We start from the raw sequence: 16516 nt of genomic DNA on the forward strand, positions 1-16516 counted from the left end.
TCACTGGACACTGCAGAGAGTGGTACGGACAGCCCAGCACATCTGTGGATGTGAACTTCCCTCCATTAAGGACACATTAGAGCAGGTGCAGAAAAAAGGCCTGGGAGATCATCAGAGACACCAGTCACCCCAACCATAAACTGATTCGGCTGCTTCCATCTGGAAAATGCTGCCAAAGCATTAAAGCCAGGACCAACAGGCTATGGGACAGCTTCATTCTACAAGCCATTTGACTTTTAAATTCACATGTCTGTACATTGCAACAGAGTCATAACACAAAGATTTTTATTCCCTTATGTTGTGGGATGGATGTTAGATATAAATAAAATTCTATTTTATATTTGTAATATCATTAAAGAATTCCAACAGGCTCATTAGGCAAGATTTTTCCTTAACCCATGCTGACTGTCCTATCTTGTCCTGTGTCACCAAGTACTCCATAACCACATCCTTAACAATTGACTCCAACATCTTCCCAACCACTGAGGTCAGGATTACTGGTCTACAGTTTCCTTTCTGCTGCCTTCCCGCTTTCTTAAAGAATGGAGTGACATTTGCAATTTTCCGGTTCCCCAGAACCATGCCAAAGTCCAATGAATTTTGAAAAATCATTACTAATGCCTGCACAATCTCTACTGCTACCTCTTTCAGAACCCTAGGGTGCAGTTTATCTGGTCAGGGTGACTTATGTACCATTAAGTCTTTCAGCTTTTAGAGCACCTTCTCCCTTGTATTAGTAACTGCACTCCCTTCTCTTCCCTCACACCTACAACACCTGGCACACTGCTAGTGTCTTCCATAGTGAGTACTGATGTAAGATACTCATTTAGTTCATCTGCCATTTCCTTGTCCCCATTATGATTTCTTTGGCCTCATTTTCTAGTGGTCCTATTTCCACTCTCATCTCTCTTTTATTTTCTACGTACTTGAAAAAGCTTTTACTATCCACTTTGATATTGTTTGCTAGCTTGCATTCATATCTCATCTTTTCCCTCCTAATGATTCATTTAGTTGCTTTCTGTAGGCTTCTAAAAGTTTCCCAATCCTCTATCATCCCACTGATTTTTGCTTTGTTATGTTCCCTCTCCATTGTTTTTACATTAGCTTTGACTTCCCTAGTCAGCCACATTTGTACTCTTTTGCTATTTGAGTCTTTCTTTGTTTTTGGATTACCTCTCATTCTTCATTTTTCCCAGAAACACAAGCAGTTGCTGCACTGCTGTCATCCCAGCCAGAATGTCCTTCCTACTCCGCTGAAATACTGCCATGTCAGACTTTACTTTCTCCCTATCAAATTTCAAGTTCAACTCAATCATACTCTGATCACTGCCTCCTCAGGGTTCTTTTACCTTAAGCTCTGTAATCACCTCCAGATCATTACATAACATCCAATCCAGTATAGCTGGTCCCCTAGTTGGCTCAACAACAAGCTGCTCAAAAAGCCATCTTGTAGACATTCAACAAATTCATTCTCTTGAGATCCATTACCAACCTGATTTTCCCAATCTACCTGCATGTTCAAATCTCCCACGACTATTATAACATTGCCCTTTTGACATGTGTTTTCTATTTCCTGTTGTATTCTACAGTCCACATCCCAGCTACTGTTTGGAGGCCTGTGTCTAACTGCCATCAGGGACCTTTTACCCTTACAGTTTCTTAATTCAACCCACAATGATTCAACATCTTCTGATTCTGTGTCTCATCACTGAAGATCTCACCTGAATTGTACACACCGGCTATGTGGCAAAAATAGCACACCAGTATCTCTTTCACCTCAGGCATCTGAAGAAGTTTGGCATGAGCCCCCCAATCCTCACGACCTTCTGCAGGGACACCATTGAGAGCATCCTGACTGGCTGTATCACCGTCTGGTATGGGAACTGCACCAATCTGGGCACTGCAGGGAGTGGTACGGACAGCCCAGCGCATCTGTGGATGTGAACTACCCTCCACTGAGGACATTTACAGCATCAGGTGTGTGAAGAAGGCCTGGAAGATCATCAGGGACACCAGTCACCCCAACCATAAACTGTTTCAGTTGCTTCCATCTGGCAAATGGTACCGCAGCATTAAAGCCAAGACCAACAGGCTATGGGACAGCTTCTTTCCACAAGCCATTAGACTTATAAATTCACATCTCTGTACATTGCAATGGAGTTATAATGTAAAGATTTACTCCCTCACATCGTGGGGCGGATGTAAGATTTAAATAACTTCAATTCAAAATCAATTCACATCTTTCTAATGATTTGACACCATTCTTTCCTAATTGATACCTTTCCTGATTTGATAGTTTCCTGATTTGTCAGGGCATCAAAGGCTATGGCAAGAAGGCAGGTGTATGGCTTGAGTGGGATGCAAGATCAGGCATGATGGAAAAATGGAACAGAATTGATGGGCTGAATGGCCTAATTCTGCTCCTATGTCTTATGGTCTTTATAGTCTTTACCAGCAGAGCCACACCATCCCCTTTTCCTACCTTCCTATCCCTCTGATACAACATGTAACCTTGGACATTCAGATCCCAACTGCAACCACCTTCAGCCACGATTCAGTGATGGCCACAACATTGTACCCAAAATCTGTAAAAGTGCAACAAGATCATCCATCTTATTTCTTACACTCCGTACAATGAGATATTACACTTTGAGTACTGTATATGCTGCCACTTTTGATTCTGTATCCCTAATGCACTGATACTCACCCTGCTTCTGCGATTTTGTCCTATCATCTGCCAGCCCTTTCTGACAGTCTGAATGCACACTATCATGACATCAGAGAACAGGGGTTCTGTTCCTCCACCATTGATGTTGCCCTGACCTGTATCTCCTCCACTTCCCGAACATCTCTGCTCGCCCCTTCTTCCCGCCACCTTGATGGATAGAGTTGCTCTTGCCCTCACCTACCACCCCAGTGGCCTCCACATCTAACACATCATTCTCCACAACTTCCACCCGCCATCTTCAAGGGATCCTACCACCAAATAAATCTTTACTTCTGCTTTGTGCAGGGATCACCCCCTCCATGATTCCCTTGTTTGTTCATTCCCCCCCCCCCCCCCCACTAATCTCCCTTCTGCCACTTATCCCTACACTTGCCCGTTTACCATCTCCAGTAGCTCAGGACTCCAAGCAGCCCCTCCAGGAGAGGCAACACTTCAGCTGCGAATCTTTTGGGTACCCGGTGCTCCCAGCGCGGCCTCCTCTACAATGGTGAGACCCAACATAAATTGGAGTCTGCTTTGTCACGCACCTCCACCCCATCTGCCGAAAGTGGCATTTCCCAGTGGCCAAACACTTTAATTTATGCTCCCATTTCCAATCCAACATGATGGTTCATGGCCTCTTCTTTTGCCACAATGAGGCCACTCTCAAGATGGAGGATCAACACCTCATATTCCATCTATGTAATCTCCAACCTGATATCATGAACTCCAATTTCTCCTTCTAGTAGGTTTATTTTTCTTTTATCCTCCCCCTTCCCTCTTCTTCTATTCCCCACACTGGGCTCTTATATACTGTACCTCTTCTCCTCACCTGCCTCTCACCTCCCGTCGGTGCCCCTCCCTTTTCCCTTTCTCCTGTAGAACACTCTTCTGTCCAATCAGATTCATCCTTCTCCAGCCCTTTACCTTTGCCACCCACTTGGCTTCACCTATCACCTTATAGCTAGTCCTCCCTTCCCCTTCCCCAACCTTTTTTATCCTGGTGTCTTTCCCCTGCCTTTCTAGTCACAAAGAGAAGTCAAGGCCTGAAACGTCACCTGTTTATTAACTTCCATAGATGCTGCCTGGCATGCTGAGTTCTCCCATCATTTTGTGTGTGTTGCCACGGTAACAGTCACTCTGGCTCAATGAATCCACGCTGACCAATTAACCTACACAAAATCTATGCAAAAAGATTCCAGTAAATTACAGAGGGAGTGCTACACTGTTGGAGATACCATGTGCCAGATAAGTTATTAAGCCCATGCCCCATTTGTAGGTAAATGATCCTATGAAACTATTTGATGAAATGGTTATAATAAAACATTGGTTTATTATGGTCACATGTACCAAGGTACAGTGAAAACCATTGTTTTGCATGCCATCCATACAGATCATTTCATTACAACCATGCAATGAAGGAATATCACAGAAAACAATAACAGGATGCAGGATAACATGCTATTGTTACAGTGAGTACCCTGCAGGCAGATCGTAAGGGGCAGTGTTAAAATGAGGTAGGTTGTGAGGTCTAAACTCCATCTTATTGTACGGGGGAATCATTCAATAGACTTATAACAGCAGGATAGAGGCTGTCTGTCCCTGAGCCTGCTGACACGTGCCTTCTCTTGTCCGATGGGAGGGCAAGCAGAGATAATGTCAAGGTGGGGATGGGGAGTTCTTTTATTTTACTGGCTGCCTTCCAAAGGCAGTGAAAAGTCTCGACAGATTCCATGGAGAAGAGGCTGCTTCTGAAGGCACCTCCCAGACTCCACCCAGCTAATAGGGTTCACCTGCCTCTTATTCCAGATTCATCACCTGCAGCCTACTTAACCCCAGCTCTCATGCACAGTCCTGTTCAGTCATTGATCGAGCCGGCCTCAACCAATTGCTCCTAGCCTTCCCTCTGCTTGCCTTAAGTTTGCCTATTATTGAAGTTAACATTTGCTGTTACATCATCTGGGCTGCTCTGCTTTTGAGTCAAACCTCCACTACATTTTCTGACAGGATGTGTGAACCCATGATTGACCCAGCAGAAAGTGCGTACCTAAAGGAAGCCATCCGCTACCATGGGCACGTGATCCAGAAGCAGCAGGAAACCACTGATCATCTGTCCACCTCTCTCATCCATCTCTCTGCCTTCAGTGCCGCAACTCTGTGCCAGTTAATCTCTTCCTTCTGGGACCCAGATTCCCACGCCCGAATGCTCCTCCAAACCGATGTCGCAACTTCCTGTCCTGATGCATTTAATTCAATGCTGCTCCGTTGAATTCTAGTTCCAGTTGTCTCTGTATTCTGTGGACCAGAACAAAATTGCCTTCCTCATCTCTGTCTTGGGTGAGCACTGACCGGGGCTGCTGTTAACTGGGACAATAAAGCCACCATTTTCAACAAATATGAGGATTTTACCATTGAGGTGCACTGGGTTTTCGACTATCAAGGAAGTTGAGGGGAGGCAGCGGATCTGATACGTCATCCATGCCAAGGCGCCACTCAGATTACACCATTGAAGTCAGGACCCTCTTGACAGAGTGTGACTGGAATTCAGAAGCGCTGCTGACCCACTACCATCATGGCCTCACAGAAAAACAAGCTGTCCATCCAAGAGATGCCCACCAATCTCGAAAGCCCCAGCGCTCTGGCTCTTCGCATCAAGCATCTTATGCAATGACCCACCAGGTCATCAGCCAAAACTGCAGTTCTGTTCCAAGAATCATTTCAGGCTGTAGGATCTTCAACAGCTGAGCCTCCAGAATCCATGCAGTTAGGGCAAGCTCCATTAACACCCAACACTCCTCTCATCCTGGGTTGTACCTGGCTCTCCACTCATGATCCTCACTTCTCCTGCCCATCCACTTCACTGCAGAGTTGGGGACTCATCTGCTGGACCACATGCCTGCAACCTCAGTTGACCTCACCCCATAAATCCATGGAGAAAACACTTACTCTCATCAAATTCCCACTGAAATATCACAATTTAACCATCATCTTCAGTAAAAGGAAATTAGCACTCTGCCGCCTCAGAGACCACATGACTGCATGATCACCTCCTCCCAGGCTCCAGCCCTCCGTGTAGCCATCTGTTCTCCCTCTCTCCTCATGAGACCCAAGCCATGAATGACTTAATTGCCAACGCACTGCAACACAGCTTCATTTGCCCATCCCAGTCCCCAGCTGGTGCAGGATTGTTTGTCAAAAAGAAAGATGGGGGTCTTCATCCCTGCCTTGAGTGCCATGGATGCAACAGGAATTGAGAACCACTACCTTCTGCCCTTGAAGGATAGTGCGTTCAACACACACTTTGGGTCCCAGGTGTTCACCAAACTGGACCTACAGAGTGCGTACAATCTGATCCACATCCAGCAGGGATACGAGTGGAAGACGGCATTCATGACACCCACTGGCCACCATAAATCCTTGGTGATGCCATTCAGAGTTTCCAACAGCCCAGCCATTTTCCAAATTTTCAAAACCAACATCCTCCAATTCGTGCTATGCAGGTACGTGTTCATCTACTTCAACAACATCCTCATCTTCTCCAAGAACCCCCCCCCCCCCCCCAAGACCCCATCTGTCATGTCCATTTAGTCCTTCAGCGTTTCCTCAGAAAATCCTAATAATTAGAAAAGTGGCAGTTCCACACTGCAGCCATTTCCTTCCTGGCCATGCCCTTTCACCCCATGGCATAAGCACGGACCCAGAGAAAGTGCGCACTGTTGTTCAGTGACCCTAACTGTGCTCACTCAAACAGCTGCATGTTTCTATCACCATTTCATCAGGAGCTACAGCCCAAATCGCCATGCCTCTCACCTCCCTCACCATCACATAGCCTAGTTTTCTGCCGTGGACCACGCTTTAGAGGAATTCAAATGTGTTTCACCACCGCTCACATTCCTTGCCAACCAAACCCCTTGGACCTTTTGTGTTAGAGGCAGGTGCCGGGGTCAACTTTTCCCAGTGAGGAGTGGACAGGAAGCCAGACCCTTGTGCCTTCTTTGTGTGCAAGTACAACCCAACACAACACCATTATGGTGTAGGAGACAGGGAGCTCCTTGCTATCAGAGGATTGAGGACATTGGCTAATGTGAAACACTGAGCCTTTCTTGATCTGAACTGATCACTAGATCCATGCAACAGTTCTAGAAACTCAACCCACCTCCAGCTCTCTGGGCCCTCTTCTTCAAACAATTCAACTTCACCATCTCCAAACAACCCAGTTCCAAGAAAACAAAGGCGGACGCCCTGTCACAGTAATTTGACCCAGCTGAAATGGAAACCAACCCTCAGCCCATTATTCCATCTTCTCACCTCGTTGCTCCAATCGTCTCGACGAGGACAAGATCTGCAAGGCCCTTCAGCATGGGCCTGCTCCAGCCAACACATCTGACAACCACATGTATGTGCCACCGGCTGTGGCTCTGACGCATTCCAGTGGGCACACTCCTCACCCCTCTGCAGCTATCCTGGCACACAATTTTCTGTGACACTGCTTCTGCTGGAACACCATGATCACAGATGTACATCAGTTTGTTGCTGCCTGCCCTCAGTCTGCCCAGTCTAGTTTTTCCAACCAGTGTGGGCCTCTGGGCTCCTACAGCTCCGACCAGTCCCTCAATGCCCATGGTCCCTCATCACCATGGACTTCATCACAGGTTTGTCACCTACCAATGGGGCCATGGTGATCGTGACAGTGGTGGACCAGTTCTTCAAGGTGGTCCACTTGATTGCCCTCTCCAAGCTCCTGTCTGCCCTTGAGACAGTGGGCCTGGTTCTCCAACATGTAGTTCGGCTCCATGGCTTCCCCCAGGACTTGTGTTGGACCAAGATCCACAATTTGCTTCCGCTTCTAGCAAGTCTTCTGCCTCCTCTGCAGTCAGTGAGTTTGGCCTCTGGCTAGCGTCCTCAGTCAGAAAGAGCCAATCAGCAACGGGAGAAGTTCCTGCGAAGCCTCACTGCCTCGAACCCTTCCATGTGGAAGAAGCATCCACTCAAATTTGAACTGTTCCACAATCTACACACCTCCTCTGCCATGAGTATGCTACCCTTTGAAATGCCTAATTCCACCAGGGCCCTGGTTTCCCACTGCTAGGTTGCTTAGATGAGGACACAGAGGGTCACCCTGGCTGCCAACCACACCTACTGCTATCAGGCTTACTGCCATCACTACCCAGCCAGAATACTAAACATGTCTGGCTGTCCATCCGAGATCTGCGCCTGCATACCAACTCCTGCAAGCTCTTGTCCCCGGTTCAGCGGTCCCAGTTCTTGGGTGCCGCCCAGTTACATCTTGGATCCATTTCTCATTGATGGCCCACCTGCATCATCCTCAGCAGTCGAGGGCTGGCTGTGAGGGTGGGGCAGGCTCCCACTCTCCATGTAGCTAAAAGGATTTACCTGTTGCTCATTCCAGACTCATCACCTATTTAACCCAAGTCCTCACCCACAATGCTTGTTCATTAATTGAACCAGGCGGCCTCAACCAGTTATTCCCAGCCTTCCCTCTCCCTGGCTAAAGTTTGCTTTGTTGCCTGTTATGCTTAGTTTCTGTCTCTTTTCTCTGACCCCTTGTGGTTTGTAATTTTGTTGTAAATTATTCAAGTTACCATTAACTACTACATCATCTCCACTGCTCTGCTTTTCAGTCAAGCCTCCGCTACATTTCCTGACATTTGCAGTTTCTTATGATCATGGAACTGTTGCCATACTGAGCCTATGATCCATATCCATTTATATATGCATACGGTTTAGATGTCATGTCATCTCAAACTTTGACAATCTTCTGTAGATACACAGGGGAACATAGCCTAGTGTGGAAACACCAATGTCCAAGAATGGAAAGGCCCACAAGAAGTCATGGATACAGCCCAGTTCATCACAGGAAAATCCTTCCCCGCCATTGACAACATCCACAAGAAGCACTAGCACAAGAAAACAGCATCCATGATCAGGGACCCTCAGCATCAAGACCATGCTCTATTCTTGCTGCTGCCATCAGGAAGGAGGTACAGGAGCCTTGGGTCCCACACCAGCAAGTTCAGGAATAGGTGTTACCCCTCAACCATCAGGCTTCTCAACTAGTGTGAATAACCTCAACTCTGAACTGATTCCAAACCTATGGACTCAATTTCAAGGACTCCACAACTCATATTCTCAGCAATTTTTTGTATTTGCACATTTTTTCTTCTTTTGCACATTGGCTGTTTGTCAGTTTGTATCTGTGTGTAGTTTTTCATTGATTCTATTGCATTTTACATCAGGCAGAGTCGGTCGTGAGAATGGCAAATGCAATGTTAGCATTCATTTCAAGAGGTCTAGAATACAAGAGCAAGGATGTGATGCTGAGAATTTATAAGACACTGGTGAGGCCTCACTTTGAGTATTGTGAACAGTTTTGGGCTCCTCATCTAAGAAAAGATGTTCTGGCATTGGAGAGGATTCAGAGGAGGTTCACAAGGATGATTCCAGGAACGAAAGGGTTTTTATACAAGGAACGTTCGATGGCTCTGTACTCACTGGAATTCAGAAGGACAAGTCGGGGGATCTTATTGAAACCTTTCGAATGTTAAAAGGCCGAGACAGAGTAGATGTAGAAAGGATGTTTCCCATGGTGGGGGAGTCTAGGACAAGTGGGCACAAACTCAGGATAGAGGGGTGTCCACTTAAAACAGAGATGTGGAGAAATTTCTTTAGCCAGAGTGTGGTGAATTTGTTATCACCAGACAGCTGTGGAGGCCAGGTCATTGAGTGTATTTAAGGCAGAGATAGGTTCTTGATTGCACATGGCATCGACGGTTACAGGGAGAAGGCCGGGGAGTGGGGCTGAAGAGGGGAGAAAAGGATCAGCTGTGATTGAATGGCAGAGCAGACTCAATGGGCCAAATGGCCTAATTCTGCTCCTATGTCTTAAGGTCTTTTGGTATTTCATTGTTCTACTGTGAACGTCCACAAGCTGCGGTAGCATAGCGGTTAAAACAATTCTATTACAGCTTGGGGTGTCAGAGGTCAGAGTTCAATTCCACTGTCCTCTAGAAAGAGTTTGTATGTTCCTCCCCACGAGCATGTGGGTTTCCTCCAACATTCCAAAGGCATACAGTAGCAGTTAGTAGGTTAATTGGTCATTGTACATTGTCATGTGATTAGGCTAGGATTAAATAGGTCGGATGCTCTGTGGTGTGGCTTATTGTGCTGGAAGGGCCTGTTCTGTGCTATGTCTCTAAATAAATAAATCTCGGTATACAGTGACATATAGGTACATTGATAGTAAATTTACTATGAATATAATATATTCATATTAAAATATCAATATTATAAAACATATCCAGCAACCGGACTCAGCTTCACAGTATTACACTGGGGAAGCACCGCTCAAACAATACACCAGCTCAGAACTGCAGGACAATCTGAAATCCTATTATTCTCAATAGGGATTCTGGCTCCAGAGGCTTTCATTTGCTTTAATTTAATGTTTTCAATCGAATCCAGGTATTTTATGTGTTTTAATTAACTGTATTTTGTAAATAATTTGAAAGTTTTTCTATATAATTATTTACTTCAAATTATATGGACTTTAAATACCTCTGGCTATAGAAGACATTGAAAGACTACTGAATTCAATGGCATATACAAGTCAGAAATCTGCCCCTGATTTTGTATCCAGGGGGATAGGGCCTGAGGCCCAGTCGTACTCAGGACCTTGCTGCTATACTCAGAGACACTAGCAGCTTGGAGAAGGGTCAGGATGGTGGGACAACTTGTGGTTATAAAGTATGTGGCAGACAATGTTTAGCTTTGGTAAACGCTGATAGTGAGGTTCATACCTTTTTTAATATATCCATTCAAGGGATGTAGGCTTCACGGGTTGAGATAGCGTTTAAATTGCCCATCTCTGTTTGCTCTTGAGAAGGGAGTGGTTGTGGTAAACTATGTATACCTGTCTGGACACGCCCCTCTGCTGACTGCTCCTGTGGCTCCTCCCACAGACCCCTGTATAAAGGTGATTGGGGCACTGCTCCTCCCTCAGTCTTCGACATGTCATGCTCCCTTTTCGCTGTTAATAAAAGCCTATCGTTCACTTCCAGTCTCCTAGAGTTATTGATGATAATCAGCGGTAAGCTGCCCTCCTGACCAGGGCAGGTCTTGAGGTGTGAGTATACCCACATTATGGATTGGGGGACTCCAAAGGTTTCAGATTCAGATTCAGATTCAGTTTATTGTCATTTAGAAACCACAAATGCAATGCAGTTAAAAAATGAGACAACATTCCTCCAGAATGATATCACAAAAGCATATGACAAAACAGACTACACCAGAAAATCCACATAATGTTTGGCAATCCCCAATCCAGAGTCCGGAGAGGCTGCTGCGTGTTAATATCGCGCTACCGTCTAGCGCGTTCCCCGGAAAGGAGCTCCAAATTCACCAGACAAAAACAGGACCAAAAACTAAAGCTACAAGACCTGCACAAAACCACATAGTTACAACATATAGTTACAACAGTGCAAACAATAGCATAATTGATAAAAAAAAACAGACCATGGGCACAGTAAAAATAGTCCAAAGATGTTAAAGGACTATAAGTTCAAAAGAAATCACCACAGTTTCCACAAGTCCCCAGGGTCCCGACAGACTCGCCATCCCATGCCGGCGGCAGAAGGGAATACCCCCACTATGGACTTCCAAGGCGCCGCCCGACTCAGCCTCGCAGCAGACAACGAAAGCTCCGTCAAAACCAACCTTGCAGACGCAGCACACACCAAAAGCGACCTGATCACAGCGGACTCTGAGTCCGTCGAACCTCTGAGCCAATGACCATCCCCTCCAGCACAGCTTCTCCGAGCACCATCCTCTGCCGAGTGTATTAAGACGGCCCTGCCAATGGCCATCGGCAACGCGACCCTGAGGGCTGGGGGCCTGTTCTTCCCAGCAGAGTCCCGGACCTCACAGCAGCAGCAGCAACAAAGAAGGTCTTCCTGGAGATTTCCCGATGTTCCTCCGTGCTCCCACATCTGTTTTCAATTGATTATGATTATGCACGGCACCCCACTTCACAAATAACAGATAATCAGCTCCGGAGTGGCCGCTGCAAGCTGCGTCGCGCCGCCATCTTGGAAATAGAGAATATTTCGACTCAGTGATTCAAGATTGATTATTCTCATTTCCTGGGCACAAGTGGAAAGGAGAATGAAATAATTGGATCCGATGCAACACAAAAAACCCACAAAAGATAAAGAACACAATAAATATAAATACATAAGGTAGCTTATATGCTTAGATTGTATGTCAGTAAAGTGATGTAGGCTGCACATAGCACATAAGGTTACTGACAGGCAATTATAAACCAGTGGTGGGTTAGTGGGCAGAAGTGTTGATCAGCCTTACTGCTTGAGGAATGTAGCTGTTTTTCAGTCTGGTGGTCTTGGTGTGGATGCTACATAGCCTGCCCTCTGATGGGAGTGGGACAAGCAGTCTATGAGCAGGCTGGGTGGGATCCTTCATGATATCACTGGCCCTTTTCCAGCAGCTTTCTGTATATAAATATAGTATGTCCTTTATGGCAGGTAGTCTGGTGTCAGAGATGATTTGGGCAGTTGGAGAGCTTCCCTGTTCACTGCAGTGCAGGTTCCGTACCAAGCAGTGATGTAGCTTGTCAGGATGTTCTCCACCGCGCATCTGTAGAATGACGTGAGCATGGATGTGCAAAGTCCAGCTCTCTTCAGCCTCCTCAGAAAGCAGAAGCTTTGTTGAGCTTTCTTGACTGTGTAGATGTGTTCTGGGAACATGAGAGGTTGTGTGACATGTACACTCCCAGGAGTTTGACACCCCTTGCAGTTCCCACTGCTGCGCAGTGTGAGTGGTACAAGTTCCCTTGAAATCATCTCCTTTCTCTTGCTGATATCGAGGAAGATGTTATTTGCCTGGGACCAGGCCTTGAGCTCTTCCACCTTCTCTCTGTAGGCCGTCTCATCATTGCTGGTGATGAGCCTCACCACTGTTGTGTCATTGGGAACTTGACGATGTAATTGCTCAGGTGTTTGCCGTGCGGTCACGTGTGAGCAGAGTGTACGGCAAAACCTCAGAATACAGCTCTCGAGGTGTTCGTGTTGAGGATGATTGGGAAGGAGGAGCAGTTGTGCATCCTGACTTTCTGAGGTCCGTTCATTAGAAACTCCAACACCATTTGCACAGTGATGTACCTAGACCTAGGAGGAGTCTAATTACCAAGATCTGTGGGAGAACAGTGTTGCACTGAAAGCTAGAAACAGCATTCTGACATAAGTGTCTTTGTTTTCTACATGTGTTAGGGCCAGGTGCATTACTGATTTTATGGCGTTGAGCAATTCTGACAATAGGCTTATTGGTGAGTGTCCAATGTAGCAGGAATGGACTTTTGATATGTGCCATTATCAAGGCATCACATGATGACTGTCATCAGTGGTAGTCGTTTAGTTCTGAAGGGTTAGAGTGGTACAGGGATGATGGGACATACTGCTGGCGGAGCGAGTGAGTAGTTGTGGATGGGTTGCTATATCCAGTATGGTGCCAATTCCTGAGTGTTACTGAAGCTGCACACATCCAGCAAGTGGACAGTATTCCATCACACTCCGGACTTGAGTGTTCTAGATGGTGCACAGGCTTTGGAGAGTTAGGTGAGTTACTTGGTGCAGGAAACCTAGCCTCTGACTCGCTCCTATTCCAGGTCAGTTTCTGGTCAATGATCCATCTGGGGTGCACCTTCTCAGTAACTGTAACATTTTATTCTGCATTCTGTTATTATTTCCCATTATATACCTTTATGACCCGTTGTGATGAATTGATCTGTGTGAATGATATGCAAGACATGATTTTTACTGTATCTTGGTACAAGTGACACAAATAAAACAATTTGCCAATTTACCAATTTACCCTGCAATATTGATAGTGCAAAGTTAGGTGATGGTAAAGACATTGAATGTCAGGGGCAATGGCTGGTTGGCTTTTATCTTGTTGGACTATCGTCAATTCAGCAACCTCTGGCCTGCCCTCAGATTCTGACCCATTGCCTTCCCTGCAGATGTAAGAGACGGCAGGTGCTGCAACGTGGAGCAACAGATAATCTGCTCAGTTGATTGAGCAGCATCAGTGGAAAGGAAGGAAAACCTTTCGGAACATTTCTGGTTGAAACCCTGCACCAGGACTGAGGATGGAGAGGGAACGTGGCTAGTGTAAAGAAGGGACGAAAGTCCAAGGTGTTTGGGGAGCTGTGGAAGGGTGTAAGATGATAGTCAAGTTGTGTGGGTAGAGGAGAGCAGTGAGGTTGGAGCTGAAAAATAAATGGATGTAGACAAAGGAGAGATAACAAGCGGTTGAGAGGTAAATGCAGCAAGGTGAGGGGAGGGAAGCATGAAGATAGAAGACAGCTCAAGGAAATCTTCAGATGCTGAAAATCCAATCAACACACAAAATGCTAGAGGAACTCAGCGGGCCAGGCAGTATCTATGGAAAAGAGTAAACAGTCGACATTTTGGGCCGAGATCATACATCAGGTCGCGATGAAGGGTATCAGCTGAAACATCAAATGCTTCCTGGCTTCCTGAGTTCCTCCAGCATCTTGTGTGTGTTGCATAGAACAGAACTGCTAAAGGGAGATGAACTACCAGTGAAGGATTCTGATTGGTAAAGAAGGTGTGAATGGGAACCATTGGAGGGGTGGTGAATGAAACCAGAAGCAAATGCAACATGGTGATGGTATGAAATGTCTCCTTGGATACTACGCTTCAACTTCAAGGCTCTGTGACTTTCACCATTGGAAACCTTCTATCCAAAGGAGATCACTGTCAGTGATCTGCACTGAAATTCATTTGCCATTGCTAGACCAATTTGTTAGTAGCTCTCGGAGAAATACTACTTCCACAGTCACTGAATACAATACTATCCATATTCACATTCCTGGCAAATTTGCTTTGTCTGATGTTATATCCAACCATAGAACCCAATTGTAAATATAGGGAATACTTGCTTGCAGAAAAACGTATATCACATCCCTTCATTTCGAGTTATCCATTTCCCTCACTCTCCATTTCCTGTCTCTCCGCAGATTTCCTTGCCAGGTCAATAACATGTTTCAGTTCCATGAGCGACTGAGCCTCTGGAGAGGAACCTTATTAAACACCTCTTGGAATGCACATAAACAAATCTCTGTGTCTACTAATTTCTTTACCTCTTGAAAAAATTCAGATCAAATTGACCAGTGGGATTTATCCCTTTCACATCCATGTTGGCTCCCTCTGGCCTCTGAGGTTGTTAGCGAGCCTAGTGGTTAAGTTACTTCAGTAGGATCTCCAGAACATGGAGCATTGATCAAGGGGCCCAAGAACAGATCTCACCACAGTAGCTGAGAATTCCAATTCCCACAATTAAATATATCAGGAGTTTAAAAAGTAAAAAGGTGATTGATAATATTAAAACTAGTGGATTCTCAACAGTGAACACAAAATATCAGCGAACAGCAAATGCGCGTGTAACCAGTACGAGCGCTGAGCCACAACTGATGTCTGGCGGCCTCTGCTAGTGCTGCCACGTCACTCCTGAGTGACGTCAGCTGTTGGCGAAAAAAGCTTCGGTTTTCGGAGCTTTTTGGATTTCAGAATTTCAGATAAGGGATTGTGGACGTGTACTGACAATATTGATAATAAGGAAAATACTGCATCGTAAAACCTGAACTGGTTCAATATTATCCGTCGGGGAAGGAACTTTTTTATTCTTACCAGTATGATGTATACAAATCTTCAGGAGCAATTTGAAATGGGCAAGAAATTCCAGCAGTCCCAGCATCAAATGCATCCTGCAAAATAAAAGCATACAACACATCGATCGTTCTCTCTTAATTTTCAAATATCAGCTACATCTGCATTTTGCCAACTTGTATTTCAATGTGCATGTGGTAAATAAAGTTAATCTTCTATACTCCAGAGTTGGGACATTGTGTTGCAACTGTCCAAGACATTGATTAGGCCACACATTAGGAAAAAAGTGGTAACTCTAGAAAGAGAGCAGAAGCCATTCACCAGCATGTTGCTTGGTCTGGAGGACAATAGTTTCAAGGAGAATTTGGACAGGCTGGGATTGTAGCATGGGAGGCTGAGGGGTGACTTTGTAGAGGTTTATTGAACATTGAGGGTCATAGGGAGATGGTCACAGTATTTTCATATGGTAGGGTAAGTCTAAAATCAGTGAAATTTCAGGTGAAGGGGAAAATACTTAAGGAAAATCTAATGGGGTTTTCAACACGGTAGTGAGTATATAGACTAGGGAGGTATATGGGTTAAAGACAGGATGGTGGGCTTGGCATAAAGGGACATCTCAACTGGCATGGGCAAGGTGGGATTTCGGCCTGAAATGTCAACTGTATATTTTTCCATAGATGTTGCCTGGCCTGCTAAGTTCCTCCGGCATTTTGTGTGTGTGGCTTGGATTTCCAGCATCTGCAAATTTTCTCTTATTTGTGAGTTGGGCCAAAGGGTGTTTTGTGCTCCATTTGAAGCTGCTCCACCATTGACAGGCCATTGAGATCTTCATCACTGCAGTTACTCCAACACTTCTGGTTAGCTAATAACTGAAGTGTACATAGTGCCTTTTCACGTATAAGGAAGCCTTAGCGAGGGTGCAGAGGAGATTTACCAGGATGCTACCTGGACTAGAGAGCATGTCTCATGAGGTTCGAATGGATAGCCAGTGCCTTTTCCCAGGATGGAAATGGCAAACAAGATGGGGCGTGATTTTAAGGGGATTGGAGGGAATTATAAAGGGGACGTTAGAGTTAAGCTCTTTACA

At 45.6% G+C, this 16516-nt stretch overlaps 1 long non-coding RNA gene across 2 annotated transcripts in view; it reads right to left on the reverse strand.

Moving 5' to 3' along the window:
• Positions 1 to 16516, reverse strand: part of LOC140729651 (uncharacterized) — a 63686-nt gene that overhangs the window by 6007 nt on the left and 41163 nt on the right. For both annotated transcript variants that reach the window (XR_012099390.1, XR_012099389.1), the window contains exon 3: positions 15451 to 15527. This is a non-coding gene — a long non-coding RNA (uncharacterized lncRNA). The remainder of the gene's footprint in view (positions 1 to 15450; positions 15528 to 16516) is intronic.

Source organism: Hemitrygon akajei, chromosome 6 (genome assembly GCF_048418815.1).
Source record: "Hemitrygon akajei chromosome 6, sHemAka1.3, whole genome shotgun sequence".
Taxonomy (NCBI): Eukaryota; Metazoa; Chordata; class Chondrichthyes; order Myliobatiformes; family Dasyatidae; genus Hemitrygon; species Hemitrygon akajei.